This window comes from Haemaphysalis longicornis, unplaced genomic scaffold (assembly GCF_048455015.1).
Source record: "Haemaphysalis longicornis isolate Haplotype H1 unplaced genomic scaffold, Haemaphysalis longicornis Haplotype H1 scaffold_11, whole genome shotgun sequence".
NCBI classification, from domain to species: domain Eukaryota; kingdom Metazoa; phylum Arthropoda; class Arachnida; order Ixodida; family Ixodidae; genus Haemaphysalis; species Haemaphysalis longicornis.
In genome coordinates this window covers 83267035-83283357 of record NW_027526214.1, presented here as the reverse complement: position 1 = coordinate 83283357, position 16323 = coordinate 83267035, and the positions used below count along the sequence as shown (strand labels likewise).

Below are 16323 nucleotides of genomic sequence, written 5' to 3'. Positions count from 1 at the left end.
CCTTATTTTCTGTCTTATTTCACGGAGCCCCTCATTTCCCATTTTCTGATTCGCTATATGCTTAGCGAGGGCCTCTGTTCTGGCAGTCTTGGTGCCAAAGGGAGCTTAAGAGGGTTCAACGCTGGTCGACCACTGTCGACATGTCGTAGACACTCGAGTCGCGGCCCGGGGGTTAAAAAGAAGGTCCCCTTCACCCCGAGTAGTCCGAGTGGCGCTGGCTACCACCCCCAAGTGCAGGAAATAAAAATACCTTAACATAAACAGCCGAGAAAGTGGTGGGGAAACAGCCCCGCCGGTAGCGTAGTGGTTATCGCACCAGACCGGTATTCTGGAGGTCGTGGGTTCGGATCCCACCCGGCGGGCATTTTTTCACCACTTTCTTTTCGACTCAAAAAATTCTTCATCTCTCTATGACTCACCACAACCTCCCCTTTGCTTTCCGAGGTTTTCTTTACTGCCAACCCTTATTTTCTGTCTTATTTCACGGAGCCCCTCATTTCCCATTTTCTCCCTCCCGATCTGTACCTCTTCTTCGTAGTCCCTGGAGCTACCTTCTGGTCACCGCCTGCCCTCAACACCCATTCAATGCCGCAACATACTGCCGCACTCTCCGCGCCCCAGCAATGCATCGTGACCAGTTCCCAGTGCACTCTGCCTAACTTCGCTGGTCTTCGGGCGAAGACGTAAGTAAGTGGGGGAGTCAGCATCAGCATGTTCATTAACTAAGATGATAACCAAAACTTCTTCAACGTATGTTTCTCTGTAAAGGAGACTGTCCAAACGTGATATTTAAACAACGAAAAAGATGTACCCGACTGGGCTGGCTTCAGTGCAGAGCTGCGAAACATTTTCGGCCCCTCTAACACTCGACGCGACAGCGCAAAGAGGGAACTTTAGGTCCACGTGAAGCAAGCTAACGAGACATATACCTTGTACATCGAGGATGTTCTAGCGCTGCATGGCCGCGACGACAATTATACCCAGGAGTCCAATTGTGTCCGTTACAATCTGAAGGGGATCGGCGAGTCCGCTTTCCACGCACTTGTCTAGAGAACCATTCCGCAATATCATAGGTAACCTCCACCTGTCACCGTCTAGGCGAACTTCAATCGATGCGCCTCCCAAGGGATAAGGCACGCACCCAACATCTTGCGAATCAAGGCTGTGCAATGATGCGCGATTTATTTCGTGAAGAAGTGTACGGTGACGTCTCGCAGTTCGTACAAGGTGTTTCCCAAGGCGCTTGGGCTCCTGTGATACGTGAAATGGTTAAAAAGAAACTTGCGGCTATGCCCCTTCCAGTATCTCCTGTTCATCCGGCTGCTCCATCCAGACCGTCCTACTCGGAGGTGGCTGGATCACTGCAATGGCCGTAAAGAAGGAACAAGAATGCCACTGGAAAATCTGTCTAGTCTTTCAACGGGAAAACGATTGGTAGTCAAGCCGAAGACCCGCCCATAATTCCCGCAAGAAACGAGAGCAATCTGAGCCGTATTTGCCCCGTAGGCAGCGAATAATCTAACGCGCGTGCTGAAACCTAACTCTGTGTTTAGAATTGGCTTGTCTTATGATTTGAAGTGACAATACACAATATGAATACCATAAACGTTCGCTACCAAACAATTTCAGCCCTCCAATTTCCCTTTACGAAATAACTTGTAATACATTTAAATGCCTGCTCTGCTTGAAACACGAACGATGATATCTAGTTTTTTAAACGAGTTTTCTTTTGTTTTTATATTGTGATGCCTAACAAATGTTGTTATTCCAACGATTATAAAATTCTTGATTTAGATGGGCCCAACACTTTTCGTTTGAACAGTCAAAGTAGAAGATGTGGGTGCGTAGCAGTGTTTATTGAAACGCCCTAATATTCTAAACGTTTGTCTGATTTCATCACATTTACAAGTAATTATGAAGTGTAACAGTGCTATGCAACAATAATGTCATTTGTACAATATACTGACGGCCCGATGGAAATCGACTGATATTCTTAGATTTCTTTGAAGAGCCTTTAGGTCATGTTTCGAGCTACAAACGCCGCCTAATTTTAGGCGGGTATTTTATTATGAACATGCTGCAGAATAATAGTGTTTTTTATGAGTTTAAGATAAGAATTTATTCGTTTGTTTCACCAACCAAATCACATCACCAACAAGAAATGCAGGCTCCAGCTCGTCGTTCCTTGACATCTTTATCCCAAATTCCGAAACACTTCGCGGCGGAAACCTTCAGTTGGGACATTACCGATCTCTGCCCAATTTAGGTTATATACAAAAGTAATGCGCTACACAAACGGGACCAACTTGAACCTGCCATTTTTTAGTCTGCTACTAAGCGTAACTTTCGGGAATTTGAATGTCCAAAGTCAACTTGGGATTCGTAAGGATCATTACTGTGTACCAAAGGTAATTGACTTTACTGATGAGTTAGCAAGCGGCCTGGACAACCGAACCAGTATCGACTGTATTTTTCAAGATTTCAGAAAAACTTTTTTTTTGTCCCACATTATTTATTATTGCAGAAAATATACAATAAAAATTAACCCGGGAGGTATAATTGGATACCACAATAGTTTATTCATGAAAACAGTATGCCGTCGTAAACGGCGAACACTCATCCACTACCAATGTGACGCGCAGGGTCCCTAAGGAATCAGTACTGGACACATTATTGTGTTAAATGTATTTTCATGACATCACCCTGGACGTACAATCATCGATGAGAATTTTTGCAGATGACGTCATCGTTTATAGAGCAATTAACTTCGAAAATGGTCGGGGCGCATTTCAAGACTACGTGGACGAAATAAACACATCGTATGTAAAATGGTCCATGCAACCTAATTTGGTGAAAACAATGTGTATGATGTTTTCAAGAAGGGAGGCTTAAGCTTCACCTTTGTATAGTGTAAACAAGAAGGTTTTAAAACTGGTCTCTGAGTATAGGTCTCTGGGCGTAATTTTGACAACAATTTTGCGTTGACACCGTCATGTTGATTATACGATCACCTAAGGCATGTATATCCTTGTGGTTCCTGCAGCAAAACACGCGTGAATTTGCCCAGTCTACGCGGTAATTACTGTACAAATCATGCGTAGGTCGATACTTGTTTATGCGACGAGCGTATCGCAGCTGCCCATTGCGCGTGATAAAGATAAAATGGGAAAAGTGCAAAACATGGGCGCTCGTTATGTCCTGGGAAACGATGCTAAGAGCCACAACTTCAGCATGACGGGCTGCTAGCAAGTTTTAAGATCGGAACATTCGTTCAAACCACGGGCTAAGCTGCATCTGTAGCTCTTCCATGATTTATACTTATCTCGAATTTCTATTCCTCATGCCAGTTACTTTTTCCACTAGTTTGCGTAGCTGTACGAGTCGATCACATTTACAAAGTGCGGGAGTACCGATGTAGGACAGCAGCATTCAGTAATTCTAATTTCCCTAAAACAGTTTGCCAGTAAAATAGGTTGCCTTGCGACATTGTTGCCACTGTTGGTAGTGATTCATTTTTTCCTTTGTTGGAGTTAGTTGAATTGTTCAGGTAACTACACGTGTTTTGTAGGAGTGCTGTCTAAATGCCTAAAGATTGATTTCTTTTCGTCCTATTGCAACTTGAGCTTGTGTTCTGTCTTGTAATCATGTTGTATTCCCCCCACTGTAATAACTCACGGCTCTGTGGCTATGCAACAAATAATAAACAATAATGGGACATATTCACGGCCGATTGATATTTCGTATTGATTAAAACGTATGCTTATAGGGTTTACAACAATTTCTAGAAACTGTGGTGACCATTTATGCAAAATACTTTCAAGACTTATTAACCAACATAAAACAGCCAAACGAACAAACATAAAAACCAGAAAACTCTGGATTACGCCGATCATATATGGATGTTGCATCACAAGTTTCAGCGTACGCGTTTAGAGTTTACACTGAAGAAAGTTAGGAAAACGCGCAATACACGCGAATCAGAACTGACACGGGCTTATAAAGCGTTTAAAGACATTCGTATCATCATCGCAGTTGCACCGATGACATCATCACCATCAGTACCGATGCTCATGAGGGTGGCTTGCTCGAGGTGCTTCATCCTTCTTACATTCGCGATTAAAGCTAGCTATCTCCACGGTCGCCCTTCTCTGCATGGAGGTCATTTTCTTTTGGTGTTAGATTCCCACATAGCGTATTAGGAGCACGTGTCTGCTGATAGCAGTCGAAACCGGCCTGAACTTACGTGAAATCGCATAATCCTTATCGAAGGTCGAGATAAAAGCAACTGGTCCCCCAAAAAGTTAGGAGTGAAGAATCCTGAGCACACTCGCACCGCGAATGCTATTTTTATCAATACCGGGTAAATAGCCCAGGCAGCACAGGACTGTTCGGCCTAAAACAGGCCGGTGTACTTTCGCCGGTGATTTTCTGTCCGGCCGTTTTCCGGCACCCATGTTCGGCCCATGTCCATATGTGGGCCTTTTGGCCGTATACGGCCGTACTCCCATGGCTGTCCAACGGCCAGTGTCCGTCGGCCAGTCGCCCGGCTTACGGCCATACGGCCAGATTCCAGCCGTACGGCTCCGGCCATTCCAAAGCCACCCGTGTACGGCCTAAGTACGGCCGCCAGAGGACAGCCGAGATAGGGTCGTCGGACTCCAGCCGGACTAAAGCTGCCGGAAATACGGCCGTGCTACGGGCACTGGAGTTCAGCCACAGTACGTTAACTGTACTGAGGCCGGTCACTGCATGTTAAGCTTTCAGCGCAGCCTTGCTTAATTACCAGCCTCAGTTGACAGCAAAATTCGTTTATTAAGCAGTGCTCACAAATTGTCGTTCCTTTAATTGCTGTGCCTCTTTTACTGCCGAACACAGAAAATATTCAGTTTTTTGTAGAGCTTGAATAGATGTATTGTCCAGGTCCTGATATCCTCTGTGGGGCGGCTTACCTGTAATAAACGGGAAAAGAGGAGGTTGAGGGGGGAGGGGGGGGGCGGCGGAGGGCGCATACTTTAGTGGGTTGATTTCAGAGGGATAAATTGCGCTGCTTTTAGCCAATTTCTTTTAGGGCAATATTCCGGAACACTTTCATGCTATGACTACATAAACTATTTTATAACAGTTGCTTGACGAATCTTGATGTATATAAAACCGGTGTGAATGCCTTTACGAAGCGTTTTGGTTCTCAACAAAACACTCAGGAGCATTTAATATAACTCCTTCACAAAAAAGTATGTCCATTTTTTGGCCATTTTTTTTTGCAAAGACATTTTCTACTCGATCAACTTTTCTGATCATCTTGCGCAGGGCTGATCCTAAGAAGGAGCGAACAGGTACTTTCAGAGTCAATCTATTTTAATGTTGTTTTCATGAGTTACGTCCAGGCCACTTAATAGTACAAAAGAACTTAATTTTCTTCTGTCATACTACGTTCCAAAAATTCTAGACGCGTAGCGAATGACGCCCTGCTTCAGGCGGCTGCAGTTGTATCCCTCTGTGTTCACGCAAGGAAAGGCGTAAAATTAGAGTTACATAATTTGTTTCAAACCAATAACATAGCAATGGTAGCATGCATATAGGTAACCTTGCATACTGGAACAAATAGGGCAATAAATATTTTATTGGTCAAGGTTGAATGCGTAGGGTTCTCAACCTATCGGAGGCAGACTTGCGGCTCTGGAAGTTTATTTATTTATTTATTTATTTTTATTTATTTATTTATTTATTTATGTATGTATTTATTTACTTATTTTTATTTATTTATTTATTTTTTTATTTATTTATTTATTTGATGCCTGCTTGCCTTTGCATGCATTACAGAAGGGAGATACATAACACTAAGCATAAATATGAGACAAAATAACAAAATAATTCTACAAAGCGCGCTGAAAATCGTCAATATAAACAGTTAATGCAATCTTACGTGGAAGATAATTACACTGCAGTATTGATGTAAAATAAAATTAATCGCGCAAGGCCTCACCTTTACAGGAAAGTTAATAATTTGCTTTAAGCTAGCGGTCCCACTTTGCGATATGTAGAATGGCGCTTGGACATACTTACCCCTTTCTACTCCAGTTTTCGAATGATAGATATTACGAAAAAAGTTCAACCTGTGGTTTCGTCTGTGATCTTCCACGTCCTGCCATTTCAGTTTACTTTTACTTTCTCTCATGCTAAGTTGAGCGTGCCAATTACCTAATACGAATCGCACTGACATATTCTGTGTGTTTTCCAGCGTATCAACCAGCTCTTTGGTGTAGGGATCCACGAAAACACATGCGTACTCCAAGATTGAGCGCACTTGAGTGAAATACGGTTGTTCTTTTCAGATAGATGGAGGTTCACTGAAATTTCGTTTCAGAAAGCCAAAATAATATGCAGCCGTAACTTTTATGGTGTGAACCTGCCTATTTAACCTCTAACCACTCCCTAAATAAACTCCTAGGTATTTATATTCCTCGGCCGTTGTCAGAGCAGCATAATTTACGATATCCCTATTCAATTGGAATGAAGGTTTTCTTGTAAAGGTGCCGTTAAAACACTGTTTAACACCCAAAAACGTTTCTGAATCAGCACAACAGGATATTATTAAATTCGAATAAAGCTGCAGGTATACGGGATCACGTTCAATCGCTATAGTCCGGTAAACTACACAGTACTTTTGAACAAAGCTATAGGGCCAATAGTAATAACAATGCAAAAACCGATTCATTCAGTTCATAGGATGAAATGTACTACGCAGAAGGTGATATGGAACACCATCTGTCACCCGGTTCCTTAAATTAGGGTGCACTGTCGGAAGATATGGGGAGTCGACTCCAGAGAGCCCCCAAACCCCACCGAATCCACAGGGCACAGGTGACAAAGGGGGTGGCCGTCTGATGTGCGGCTTTCGCCGACCAGACGGCAAGAATGAGCAAGAGCCCTGAACGAAAAACAGCACAAAGACTTAAATTTAGTCAGGCAAGTTACAAACACAAGCCCGAGGTAACGGATCGATAATGACAGACAACTTAGATATAATGACAGACAACTTAGATGGAATTCAAATACAAGAAACAGTCCAATTAGACAAAATGATACAAACAGGAGCGCTAACAAATGAATATTACGAAGCGTAGCAGTTAACAAAAAAAGAAAACGAACAGTTCGATGCTTATGAGAGACAGAGTCCCAGCATATTCACCGACCGGGCCGGACGATGCACCGCGGCCGGAGGCGATTCGGCTACCTGGGAAGCGCGGCTTCGTTGTAGGCCAGGCCGTCCGGGACGATCACGTTGATTCGAGGCCCGGGAGTACGTTGGAGTCCTCCAGGGTGCGGGTCGCCGATGATGTGATGCACAAACTGACAGGTGCCGTTGTCACATCACGACTGCCAAACGTAGCTGGTTTGCTTAGGCGCGGCTTCTCTTTTTATAACCGTGCCGGCGCGGAGATGGAGAGCACAACACAACGCGCCCGCCGCCGTCAGCGAATTACTTCACTCTTCTCCCTTCTAGAATCATCGACGCTCTTTAGCACTGGCAAGGCCACGCGCACCTCCTTGAAAGTACTGGAAGCTTCGACGAAACCGGAGCGGCGGAGGTTTTATTTTTGTTATTTTCTCGCCGGCGAGCCGGCGAGTGATCGTGTTACCGTCTCTTCGTTCGAGAAAGCTCCATATTGTCTCGGGGCGAATGTAACCGAACTGAATGAATCGAACGACTGCAAGAAGAATTAGGCGCTGTACAAATGAAATGAAAAATTTATAAGGTACTTTTAGACGTCGTACGCTCGAGTTTGTGACACCATCATTTGCTTTTTTGCAGTCCAAGAATATACAGTCAACCACTTTAAGCTTATCTATTGCAAGAGCCAAATCGTACGTGAACTCAACAATCTGCGTTGAGCAAGAAAATCCTGACAAAATTGGTGTTTCCTAGGATGCTGGCGATTATTTTTAATCAAATGAGTCATATCCCAAGAGTAGCTGAGCTCACCTTCAAACATCGGAACTAAATTAACAGCTAGGCTTCTTCAGTGACAAGGCTCTGTTGTTATCGCAAATTTAAAGTAATTTTTTTTCTAAATAGGCAGTCGTAAAATCCCATCAAGTAACATAGTGCAGGGCATGAAGTTGATCCTACCAATGCACGAGCGAGTCTCTTCTACTTTTATCACCAACAACATAGTGCAATATTTCTTGTCGCAGTTTAATTGTAAGCAGAATAACTTGCGCTTTTGCTCGCACTTGCCTTTCTTTGGCGGGGAGTCCTTGACGTGGTGGCGGTTTACCTGCTGCGTGGTGGCCGCTTGCTCCACGCCCTTGAAGGCCAGTTATTTTGGTGAACCATCTCCATCTCGGATCGGACATCTCGGCCGGGTCGATGTCTCCAATGCTCTCCATTTCTTGAGGGGGCGAATAGCCTCGAGCTGATGCGTCGACGAAGCCGGCGGCAGAGGCGTGGTAGCCGCGATGACTGGCGAGGTGTGGCACAGTCTTCTTGTGGCAATAAATGGCATTTCGCGGGCCTAAAAGGTTCCCTGCTAACGTCCAGTGAGTCCTTGCACCTTGCCCGTTCACCGAGAACACTCATTACTGTTTGACAAACGATTTTCTTTCATTTAAAACGTAGAAACACGGAGCGGATGAAAAACGCGTCCCCGTCGTTCGGCTCACTAACGGCTTTTTCTCCCCCCAGGAAAAAACCGGTCGGTCTCCTTCGTCTGTGCATGAATTCTCGGCGCCCAGGCGCGTGCCGTTGTTCGGCTGTATGGCGTTGCCGAAAAAATGACGTATAACCAGATACCTTACGTAGGCCGGTCTCCTCTTGAACACCGGTTGCCAAATATTCTGTGGCTATTCGCTTGCCGTAATTCGGCCGAGGACAGCTAACCGAATGAAAAACGTATATTCTGGGGCCGTACGTCGGCCGGTATCCTTAATAACACTGGTTGCCGGATATTCTACCGCCGGACGCGCTGTTCACCGTTGAAACACGAATGCACGGCAGCCGCGCTCCGGCCGGTCTCCTTTCGAACACCAACTGCCGCAAGAATACGCATATTCTGTGGCCGGTCGCTTGCCGTGATTCGGGCGATTACCGCTTCCCGAAGAAAAAACGGATGCCCTAAGGCCGTACTTCGGCCGTTCTCTTTCTCAACATCGGCAGCCGTAACAGAACTGAATATCTGGCAGCTGGTTAGCTGCCGTTGTGCGTCCGGACACGGGCGGACGGAAAAATACCGAAGCGCTGGTTGCCGAATGTTGGCCGTTCAACGCATGATCAGTGGCTGCCAGAACCTGGATGCTGGCCGGACATGCCAGAAAGCGGCCATACACGGGCCAGTCTTCGGGCACACTTTCTGTGCCGCCTGGGAATGTTCCCTCTGATAATAACCCTGTGTTTTTAGTCAGAGTGGTTGTTTTAACCTAATATTCTGGCGCCTACGGATGAATGTGGAGTTTGTAACACATTCTTCAGTCTCTGAAATAACAGGGCGTTCAATACAGAAGACCTAAAAAAAGCCAAATAAATATGTCTTAAGATGCATCACTCATCCACTGGATCAGATTTTTAATCTAGCGCTTTCCACAAAAATTTCTACATGTTATGTGGTAGTGTGGTGACAGCAATATTGTGATGACCGCACTTTTGCTGCTAAAACAGACCCATATCAGTCCTCTATATTTATTCAAAGACACTTGAAAAAATTATTAATTTCCGTGTGACAAAATATTTGGACGTAAACAATGCTATACCTGACTTCCAGTTTGGCCGCAGGACCGGCAGGCGTTCAAAACTGCATTTTTAGCTTTCAACGAACGGAAGTTAAAAGGCACAATAACGGGGATTCATCAATGTTCTTTTGATTTTAGCAATAGGTTTGAATGCCTTAATCACAACATTTTCCTCAACAAACTCTACTCTTACGTAATTCGTGACATGCCATTATTTTTACTAGTGTTGTACTTACGTAACAGGTGCCAATCTGTTTGCAATATTATCACAAATCGACTTTTCTGCCAAGAGTTCTTTCGTACCTCAAAACAGTGTCCTGGGTTTATTATTTTTCATCACGTACATAAACGATATTGTTAATATTGATAGAGCAGTAAATTGTTTTTATATGCTGATGCTAGTACCTGACCCTTTCCGGGACACGATATACAATCCTTCATACAACGCCGCAATGTAGTGATATAGGAATTACCCACTTTGTTAAATATAATTGAAATCTAAACTATGCCTATGAAAACAAATGCTCTAATTTTCGGTGCATTAAATAAAAAGTTCATTCGCATCACACCATAAACAATCACGACCAACCTGTAGAAATTGTTGGAGCACAAAAAATTCTTGGGATCAATTTCGCGTGTCCTCTAAGCAGGTTGAGCCTCACATTTATTATGCATTATTTCACTACAAAAATAACTATGCTTTGTGTTCAGCAATACAACTAGGTCTAACCTAACAAAAATTTACTGCTCCAAAAAAGAAGGATTCGGCCGATAGCAAATATTGAATGACTCCACACAACAAAAAAGGCTTTTGAGAACATTATATAAATTTTCTTCATTTCGAAATAAGCATTTCGACGCAAGATTTTACAAACATTTATAAATTTTGAATTATAGATACCTACTGTGTTGCTTCACCAATTATAAGAAATTTCCTAATCTCATTGGCTCAGAAGCAATACCAGAATTCAAATAAAACAAATTGGCAGCGTATCTGCTCCTTTCTTTGCAAATGTCGTCAAAAGACGATAGTCTTTGTAGACATTTGCAAAGGAAATGCCCCCCTTTACTTTCCCGCTCACCTCTCATCCTGTTCCTGTGCCGTCGCGCTCATCCCAAGGTAAACACACTAAAGGTTTGTGCAAGGTGATTTGAATTTACCGCGTTGCACTGCTACAGGCCGAGTTCCTCGATGCCAGCGCTGAAAACGGTGGAGACGAGCGTGAATGGAGGCGGCCTACTACAAGGTTTATAGATCTGCGTGGCAGTGCACCTTGTGCGTTATAAGAAGAACGTGAAACCTAGTGGAATCTTTTGCACTGTGGCCGCGTGATTTTTCCTAGGCGGCCAGGAGGCGGCGGTTTTCTGCAGTAGATGTGGAATAACCATTTTTCTATAAAAAAACCAACCATCCATGAATTTGTTAAAAAAGGACCACTGTAAATATTCATTGTGTACTAATTTCCTGTCATATTTGCGTAATATGTTGTTCTTTGTCAACAAAGTTGGCAAGTATGAACATGTAAACCGGGCTTAGACGTTTACAATTTTACTTTAGTCGGGTGGCTGAATCGAGTCACAGACAGACAGACACATACAGACCGACAAATATGTCTGGGTTTAGGTAGCCCAACAAAGACTACCGTCTTTAAAAACGGCGGCATGACGTTTCGAAAACACCTTATTTCTGCAACAATTACAAACAACAAATGTTGGCACACAACTTTGCATCGGTTTTGAACATACCAAAACATAAACAAATTCCCACAAAAACCAGTTAGACAATTTATTTTGCGATTTGAAGTATGATTACTTCTGATTACCTTTGTTTCTTGGGTTCGGGATTTCTTGTATACATATTTCGGCAATAAAGTTCTCAATGACCTCCAGAAACAGAATTCACATTTTGTTCTAGGTGTTTTGTCTGCTTCTTAAAGAGTTGGGAATTTTTAAACGTGTGTAAACCTTTTTTCTTGTTTTATTCTTGAATGCTATTTTGCTATGTTCAAGAGTAAACTTGTATTTTTGTGATTGTGCTTTTTTCTGAGTAGTACATTCTCTTCTGCCTTTTGGGGTCAGCTCCCTGGAACATTATCTTCACCTCTTCAATGAACAATGCAGCACCTTCGATGGGGCGGTTGATTTGCGTCTGCAGCTACAGCTCAGTCATTCTTCACGCACGACATTTGTGAATGTTGTGAAAATTTTTTGAAGGCGCTTTGTAATGTTAATGAGCACCCGTGATTTCCAAACCACACTTGACCATAGTATCCGAGGTAAAAAAATTCCCTCAGTGTCTTGGTCATTCCACCATCTGAAAATACGGACGAGCTGCTGCGTCTCTAACCACTTTTCCGAGTCGTCACCAGAGCATCCTTGGAATGATGGGGGCTCCCGATTTTGCTGCAGGACGGCGAGAGGATTAGCTTTGCATACAATTGGGTGGGACAGAATGTCCAGATGGTGCTGGTCTTCCTTCTTCACTTTCTCTACTAATAGATCGAACTCGGGTTCAAGGCGTTGCTGTTGATGGCTTGTACAAGTAGGGCATGCTTAGACGACCTGCAGATTGGTTAAAAGGCATGTACCGAGCACTGCAACCAGATGTCGCGTAGCCAACGGCAAGGAAGCTGTCGTGACGGAAAGTTACTTTATTGAAGCGAACCTGTGCTGCCCTAAGAACTCAAAGAATACAAAGTCAGCGAAGCAGCACTAAGCAAAGTGACCTGCGCTTCCGACTGTAAGCGATTCAACTGGCGCAGCCTCTTCTATATCTGCATTTATAGTTTAGCGTGATGGTTGCTCTCTCCATCGAATTACAACACTGGAGATTACCCAAGATACTTTTAGTCGAACAACGACATGGGAAAACATCCTTCTATCAAATCAGATAGAGCACGCGGCATAAAAAGAAACAATAATATTGTCGCGAAGACAAGGACGATGCAGTTGTCTTGAATGAGAAACACGTTTATTGGAGCGAACTTGTGCTCCCCTAACAACTCAAAAGAATACAGAGGCGGCGAAGCAGCGGTCAACAAAGTGACTTGCGTCGGCGAGTGTTGTCGAATCGAATGCCCCGGCGTCTGCTCTGCAGGCTTTTTATCTTTCGGCGCGCGTGGTTCTGGAACCGTCGATACGCATCGAGAACATTGTAGATGCAAGAAGATTATTCCGGGATGTTCACGTTAGATCGGAATGCTCTCCCTATCAGAACAGATAACACATGCGGCACAGAAAGAAAGAATGGAACACGCGCTTCCCTTGGCGCAGAGATAACACAGACCGGCGCAGCCAGGCGGTAAAAGCAAAACACAAATAAACAAACCCAATGTATGGTTCGCGGCATTACCCCCCCTCTAAGGGTGCATCGACCCGATGCTAACATAAGCGACAGTCCAAAAATAAAAATAAAATTCGTTATCGACCGTAGAAAGGTTTTAAGCGAACCACGTGGACGACTTCGGGCCGCGTGCGTCGTCGTGATGTTCCGGAATCACCATCGGGGATCACCTCGTAGGTAAGTTGGCCAACACGTCGTAGAATCTTGTAGGGTCCGAAATACCGTCGCAGGAGCTTCTCACTGAGTCCGCATCGTCGGATGGGAGTCCAAACCCACACATGGTCCCCTGGGCGGTACTCGGCGTCTCGGCGTCGGAGGTTGTAGCGGCCCGCATCCACCAGCTGCTGGTCCGTTATACGAACTCGAGCAAGCTGGCGGGCCTCCTCCGCACGTTGAAGATATCCGTGGACGTCGGCGTTGAGGTCGTCGTCTTCTACGTGCGGAAGCATGGCGTCGAGCATCGTGTCGGCCTTCTACCGTAGACAAGCTCGAACGGCGTCAGCTGCGTCGTCTCCTGTATAGCCGTGTTGTACGCAAACGTGACATACGGGAGCACTTCGTCCCAAGTCTTATGTTCAAGGTCAACGTACATTGACAGCATATCTGCGATTGTCTTGTTCAGACGTTCTGTTAGTCCGTTCGTTTGGGGGTGGTACGCCGTCGTTCTTCGGTGATCCATGTTGCTGTAGCGTAATACTCCTTGCATCAGCTCCGCAGTAAATGCCGTTCCGCGGTCTGTGATTAGGACTTCCGGGGCTCCATGTCGCAGCACAACTTGGCTTATAAAGAACTTCGCCACTTCTTGTGCAGTCCACCTCGGAAGAGCGGCGGTCTCTGCGTAGCGCGTCATGTAGTCTGTCGCTACGACAATCCACTTGTTCTGTGATCGTGACGTAGTGAACGGGCCTAAAAGGTCCATTCCAATCTGTTGAAATGGTCTCGAAGGGATGGCGATCGGTTGCAGAAGTCCGGCGGGTCTTGTCGGCGGCGTTTTTCGTCGCTGGCAGTCACGGCAGCTCCGGACGTAGTGGGTGACGTCAGAGGTAAGGCCGGGCCAGTAGTACCTCGCCTTGATTTTTCCAATAGTGCGGGCTGTGCCAAGATGTCCAGAAGACGGGTCGTCGTGGCACGCTTCCAAAATTTCGTCACGAAGGTCCGCGGGGATGACGAGAAGGTAATTCGCTGTTGTTCTGGGGCTGAAATTCTTCTTCACGAGGACGGAGTTTCTGAGGCTGAATGCTGGTAAGCTGCGCTTGAAGGTCCTAGGAACGGCAACGTTGCATACCTCGAGGTACTCGATTATGACGCGTAAGTCGGGGTCGGCACGCTGCTGGGCGGCTAGGTCGCTCTCCGTCACGATCCCGAAGAACGCGCTGTCTTCATTAGCGTATTGTGGTGGTGGGTCGACGGGGGCGCGGGACAGGCAGTCGGCGTCGGAGTGTTTCCTCTCGGATTTATAAACGACTGTAACGTCGAACTCCTGCAGGCGCAAGCTCCACCGCCCAAGACAGCCGGAGGGGTCCTTCAAATTGGCGAGCCAACACAGCGCATGGTGGTCTGTTACAACCTTGAATGGCCTTCCATACACGTATGGGCGAAATTTTGAAATCGCCCATATAATAGCCAGGCACTCTTTCTCAGAGGCAGAATAGTTTTTCTCCTCCTTCGACAGACCACGGCTGTCATAGGTGATTACCCTTTCGCAGCCGCTTTGCTTTTGGACAAGGACGGCACCCAAGCCTGTATCATTGGCGTCCGTGTGCGTCCGTTTCGGCATTTTCGTCGAAATGAGCGAGCACGGGCGGGCTTTGCAGGCGTTTTTGCAGCTCGCCGAATGCTTTTTCTTGGTCGTTTTCCCAGCTGAAAGGGGTGCTATCTTTCGTCAAGCGCGTGAGTGGCTCTGCAATGCTTCCGAAGTTTGCGAGGAAGCGCCGGTAGCATGCGCACAGCCCGAGAATTCTTCGCACGCCCTTCTTGTCTTTCGGCCTTGGGAAGTTCGCAATGTCTGAAGTTTTTGCCGGTTCAGGTAGGACTCCCGCGGCGTTGACGACGTGGCCCAAGAACTTGAGTTCCCCGTAATCGAAACGGCACTTTTCAGGCTTCAGCGTCAACCTCGACGTACGAATGGCCTTGAGTACAGACTCCAACCTTGCAAGGTGTTCGTCGAAAGTCCGGGCGAATACCACTACGTCGTCGAGGTATACGAGGCAGGTGTGCCAATTAAGGCCAGCTAGCACAGTGTCCATGACTCTTTGAAACGTCGCTGGTGCTGTGCACAGCCCAAACGGCATCACCTTGAACTCGTATAGGCCGTCTGGGGTTATAAATGCAGTCTTCTCTTGGTCTCCCTCGTTCACTTCAATTTGCCAGTAGCCGGTCTTCAAGTCCATCGATGAGAAGTACTTCGCGTGGCAGAGGTGGTCGAGGGCGTCGTCGATTCGGGGGAGGGGGTACACGCCCTTTGTCGTGATTTTATTCAGTCGCCAGTAGTCAACACAAAACCTTAATGTGCCGTCTTTTTTCTTTACGAGTACGACGGGCGCAGCCCAGGGGCTTTTCGATGGCTGTATAATGTCGTCGCTGAGCATGTCGTCGACTTGACTCTGGATGGCTTCCCTTTCGTGTGAAGAGACGCGGTACGGTGACTATCGGGTAGGTCCGGCTCCATATTCGGTTATTCGGTGCTTTGCTAGAGGGGTCTGACGTAGTTTTGCGCTCGACGAAAAACATTCGCTATAGCGACGCAGCAAAGCCAATAATTTGTTCCGTTGTTCTTGCGGTAGCGCCAGATTCTCGTCGAAGGGCTGCGGGAGCTTGAAGGTTTCTACAGGTGTGCGTTCAAAGTCGGCGACCGCGATTACGTCACTTGCTTCTTGCGCTTCTTCGAGGAATGTAATTGCCGCGCCCTTGTTTAAATGCTGGTACTCCTCGGTGAAATTAGTAACCAGGATGTGGGATTGGTGTTCCTTGAAGCGCGCAATGCCTCTTGCGACCGACACACCACGGTCGAGAAGCACCCTTTGATCAGTGTCTACGATAGCGTCGACGTCAGGAGCAGCATCTTCACAGTAGACTGCGACCATCAAGCTTGCGCGGGGTGGCAGGGTGACATGATCATCGGCAATCCTTACAGTCGGGGGCTTTCTCTGGTTGGACTGGCTTGGCGGCTTCGAGATGTCGTAGAGGGCATAAAGGCTAAGTACCCCGCACCACTACCAGATGTCGCGAAGACAAGGACGATGCAGTTGTCTTGA

General features: G+C 46.1%; 1 non-coding gene across 1 annotated transcript; it reads left to right on the top strand.

Moving 5' to 3' along the window:
- The first annotated feature begins 289 nt into the window (after nucleotides 1–289).
- Trnat-ggu (transfer RNA threonine (anticodon GGU)) lies at nucleotides 290–362 on the top strand. Its single transcript has one exon. It is a non-coding gene; the product is annotated as a tRNA-Thr (tRNA).
- Nucleotides 363–16323: the final 15961 nt, after the last annotated feature.